The sequence below is a fragment of the Maylandia zebra genome, linkage group LG15, assembly GCF_041146795.1.
Source record: "Maylandia zebra isolate NMK-2024a linkage group LG15, Mzebra_GT3a, whole genome shotgun sequence".
NCBI classification, from domain to species: Eukaryota; Metazoa; Chordata; class Actinopteri; order Cichliformes; family Cichlidae; genus Maylandia; species Maylandia zebra.
The window spans coordinates 21,947,738-21,952,859 of record NC_135181.1 but is presented as its reverse complement, the minus strand read 5'-3'; the positions used below and the strand labels follow the sequence as shown (position 1 = coordinate 21,952,859).

The following is a 5,122-nucleotide window of genomic DNA, read 5'->3' as shown; positions in this document are numbered from 1 at the left end:
GTCTACTCTTCATTTTTATCAGAAACAGTTATCTCAGCTTGTACATTTTCACTTTACACATATTTGTAAGCACTTTTGATCATCATGTGACCTGATATGTTTGGGATGGATGGGCTGTGAATTATATAGTGAATTGTCTTATTTTGTCGCTCTGTGCAGGCTTTCTACTTACAGGGTGGTGGGTCTCAGAGGACAATTGCTACCCCTGTTGAAGTGAACAACGTGTGGAGTGCAACTGGCTTTGTGGCATAGCTGGCTCTGGCCTTGGACTGTGTGTTTTTACTTTGTACCTAAACGGGACACTGGACTTTTTAAAATATTATTCATTGTTTATAGGCACGGTGGTCAGCACTGTTGCCGCACAGCAAGAAGGTCTTGAGTTCAATTCCAACATCAGGCCGGGGCCTTTCTGTGTGGAGTTTGCATGTTCTCCCCGTGTTTGCGTGGGTTCTCTCCGGGTACTCCGGCTTTCTCCCACCGTCCAAAGACATGCAGCTTGTGGGAATAGGTTAATTGGATAATCCAAATTGCCACTAGGTGTGAATGTGTGAATGAAAGTGAGTGTGAATGGCTGTCTGTCCCTGTGTGTTGGCCCTGCGACAGACTGGCGACCTGTCCAGGGTGTACCCCGCCTCTCGCCCTATGACAGCTGGGATAGGCTCCAGCGCCCCCCGCGACCCTGGAAAGGATAAGCGGAAGCGAATGGATGGGATGGATTCATTGTTTATAAATTAAATTTTAGAATTTAGAAATTGACTGTCATCATGGCAGCACCCCCTAGTGGCCTTGAAGCAAACAGTCTCCTAACTAAGCCATGGCATCTCCGGTCTCTCCTACTTTTGTATGCTCTGCTGGAGGAGCAGCATTGGATCTAGTGATACTGAGTAAGCTGATTAGGACAGGCCTGGAGAAATGTGGTTTGCATGAAGTATCAGAGGAAAAAAACAACCTTGTACAGCTCATACTTTTTATTAACAAAAATAATAATACACAAATAATAAATACTTGATTTTTACTTTAATCAGATTTGACTGGTTTTTTTAAACATTCATTTCTTTGTTCCTTCAACTATTGTATTTAAGCTTATGACTCGCTCACAGTATGTTTATATAACTGTCTAAATAAACGGTGAGGATGTGGCCGCAGTGGCTGAGAAGCAAGAAATTTGCTTTTTTTTCCATTGTGAAGCATAAATAAACATACCACGAAACCCTGCACAAGGAGCCATATTTGTTTTTTGTGTGTGCATAAGATGAAGCTTTAGTATTATTACACATATGATAAGGATGTTAGCATGCAACACACAAACTCAAGTGGTGTTGCCAAGATAGTTGCTGACTGGCAAGAAACTTCTAGAAGAAATCTGGTGACAGTCCAAAGCACAAATGAACATGTTTAATACTCGTGCAAGACCCTGTGGGAAGGTGCTGTATTTTGTGTGAATCAGGAAAAGTGCACGATGATGACGAGAACTTACAGAATTTTAAAAATATAACGGAATTAAAAGATAGCAGGGAGTTAGGTCGCTACTTTCCATCTAAATATAATATACAATGTTCTGACTGAGGGATTTCTGAAACAAATTAAAACGTACAGTGCTGCTATGACTGGAAACAGTCACAGTCAAACAGGAAATGAAACAGCAGTGACATTTGTAGGGTTACTGAAGTTTGGCTAGCTGGTATATAATGATGTGCTACGTGATTGCTAGCGACACAGCTCTGTTAGCATAACATAAACAGTGAAGCTGGAGGATGGGTGCTAACTTTTTTCTACTCTGTAAAAGTTAACGTGAGGGTTTGCGATGGTTAGGGACAAATGCAACAACAGCGCAACAGTTTCTATTGCTTTTAATATCGGACAGTTATTCATTAATGAATACAAATGGTTATTGAAGTTATTTAGACAGGACATTAAACAATAAACTACTTTGAGAATATGGCAGCATAAAACCAGTGTAAAAGATATATTTCAACTATTTTTTGGTGTATTTATTGATGATTATAACAGAAATTTTGATCAAGCAACCAGGAAATGTGCAAACAGGTTGTGAGTTTAAAATTTTCAACACTGGGGAAGAGGTACATATACACAGACTAGTTAATGATATATACATTTTTTTTAAACTTAACCTTTATTTATACTAGTGGTCACATTGAGACTCAATGTCTCATTTACAACAAAGACATTTATTTTTTTTTAAATCCCCACTTTTCAGTGAGCTAAGTGACTGGAAAATGTACAGTAGAGCAGGCTGCTGGGATCAGCTGTACCAGAAGAGGAAGGAGCCTTCACAGTGCTGCACGTCACTACATCAACTTCGTCATGACTCTGGACCTGGGCAACAAAATATAGCATGAACATAAAATGAATGTGAACATAAAAAATAAATGCAGCATCATACAAAAGGGTACTTGAAGAGCATATCCCAGTGCCTTATTTTGCATTTTGAATGAAGTGATCTGAATCAACTTTGCCCATGATCAATCTGTTCACCAAGGTTGATGATTTATTTTTTATTTTTAAATAACCTTGCTGACAAACAAATCAATAAGACCATCAAGCATAACTTAAAACTGTAACATACTAAGAGCTGAGGTGGAACTGAATGTTAAAAATAATTGAAGCATCCATTGCGGTTTCTGCTTTTACTTTATAAACTGTACTTATTGATCTTTGATAATAATCAGAAATGGATAACTTTTCTAACTTCTCTACCTTCGCTGTTCTGGTCCATTTATCAAAAATTCCATATTCACAGACGCACAATTTCATCCACGTCATGGGATTTAGGAGAACTGCAGCATATTTGTGTTGGTTGAAAACAGCTCTTATTCAGCTCTTTGTAGACAAATACCTCAGTAAATACACACAATCACAGTACCATAAATTACACATTGGCTGTGTGTTGCTCGCCTTTCTTTTCATACATTTGTTAACAGCTGACTATACTCAGTTAATTTTGTCCTCTCTCTAATTTCTTTTGTTTCTTTTTGAAACCCCAAATGTTCTGCCTTGGGGAAAAAAAGGACTCATGATGGGCTTAAGCAGCCATCTAAATAGCACTAAATGCCTAATGTTTATGAAGGTTAAGCAACATCTAAGCACCTCCATTAATTTTTGGAATCAAAGTTACTCAATAAAATTATCAAATTAATTCAATTATTACAGTATAGTTAAAAAATTACAAATGCAAACAAACTATTTGTTCCAGGCTTGTTATGGCCAATGATAGTCAGTTCCACTTTAACTGTAACCCCCTAAGACATCTCATTCAGTCATTCAGCATTTCTTTCAGTAGTATCAGTATCATGACATCATAAATGATGTCTCTAAATGTTGTTTTTCTGTTTCGACATCTCAGCTCACATTTTGCAACTCCTGGTCTGTTTCACTATTGTTCAGTGTATGTTCTTGATTTTAACTTTCTCACGGTGAAATTATGAAGTAGTGTGTGAACTCACCAAATCTGGAACGGTATGAGGAGCAGACTGAGTCTCTGCAGGGTTTAAACTCAGTCCCTAAAAAACAGACATAGTCCAGTTACATCAGGAGAAAAACTGTAGCTGTGAAGGCAGTTTAAATTTTGTTAAAACCCCTGAGAGATGAACTGATTTGTTTATTTAATGCCAATATTTATCATCAATTGTACATCGTTGTCATATATTAGTAAATAGCATACCAGAAAAAACAGCATTTAGATTTTTGAGTTTTTATTTTTGATTACTGATTTGGTACTTACTGTGGTTTTAATCGTCTGTGTTTTGTTCCCTAAAATAAGAGGAAAAAAGTCCATTTCAGTTTAATTGACAATTCAAAGTCATTCAAACTTCTCATGATTAAGTTTACCAGTAGTTCTTGTCCATATGATGACTGTCACAGTAGTTATTAAAAGTGCTGCTAAACCCACAGAAACAATAATGAATCTCAAGGATGCAGAAAAATCTGTCAAAAGAATAAAAACTTCAAATTATTAAAATCTTTAGTAACACTTTTAAATTCCATTACTGTAAAGAAAAGGAATTTTTACCTTTTAAAATGTGTTAAAATATTTGGAATATGTTGTTTACAGCTTTACTTTTTACATGTCTGGTATATAATACTGTCTTTCAATGTAAAGCTTGCAATGAAAAACACTTTACCTGAAGCTTGGGGCCATGTTTAATATTTTATGTCAACCAAAACTTTTATGACATTTTCCACTTTTTCCCCATTTAAGGTGCCACTAAAAATGCTGTGTAAAATGCAGTAGTATTGATCTTCAAAGGGTACAATTTTGAGTGACCACCTTGTGAAGCATCTTTCATTATTGTTGTTTGTGTTGTTGTGCTGCTTTCAGTTGTTCTTGTTGGTCTCTGTGTAGTTTTTTTGTGACCTGAATCAAAATGAAATGACACAATCAAAAAGTTTCTCTTATTTTTCATTTGTTGTAAGTATGCAAAAATATTTTGTGTAAAAACTTGAAATGAGCCAAACAAATGTTTTAGGTGTTTTAATCACCTACAACAGTTGATCTCACCTGTTTCCTCGCCTGAGGGCTGATGGCTAAAGGTAAACAGTTGCACTTTCCCTGTTTTGGTGTCAGTTACTTCACACTTCACAGTGTTATATCTTGAGTTGTGAATATGGTGATAAATCAGAAAAGACAGAGTGGCGGAGCAGTCAGTCTGTGAAGTCAGTATTTGTTTGCTATCCTTGCTATCCACCTCTCGACCTTTAAGCAGCCACTTTACTGTGTGATGACACTCTCCATACGTCACCACAGAGCAGCTTAACGTCACCTTATCAGTGTCCTTATGTTCAGTCACTAGTGAACATAATGTAACAATATGAAGCACAAAGGTTATCTTAATCACTTTAAATATTATTCATGTATTTTTATTTTTTTAAAATAGATCAAGGTGAAAATATTTGGTGTAAATACTTACAGGTAATAGCAGATAGATCAACCTTTGCCTGATGAAACAGAGTGTGTTGAGTTTGTATTTCTCGTAATTTGTGATGATCACAGGAATATTGACCAACTTCCTCAACTGTGAGATTCTTTATAACCAGAGAACAGGTTTCTGCAACACTCAGTCTGTCTGATTTAGTTTTGGGATTTTCACCAATCTGTCCAAGT

The 5,122-nt window shown here is 36.6% G+C and overlaps 1 long non-coding RNA gene across 1 annotated transcript; it reads right to left on the bottom strand.

The window, feature by feature from the left end:
* Window positions 1-1,861: 1,861 nt before the first annotated feature.
* LOC143412594 (uncharacterized) lies at window positions 1,862-3,984 on the bottom strand. Its single transcript, XR_013093112.1, has 4 exons — window positions 3,850-3,984; window positions 3,743-3,771; window positions 3,465-3,521; window positions 1,862-2,337 (listed from the first exon to the last, which is right to left on the bottom strand). It is a non-coding gene; the product is annotated as an uncharacterized LOC143412594 (long non-coding RNA).
* Between the last annotated feature and the right edge of the window lie 1,138 nt (window positions 3,985-5,122).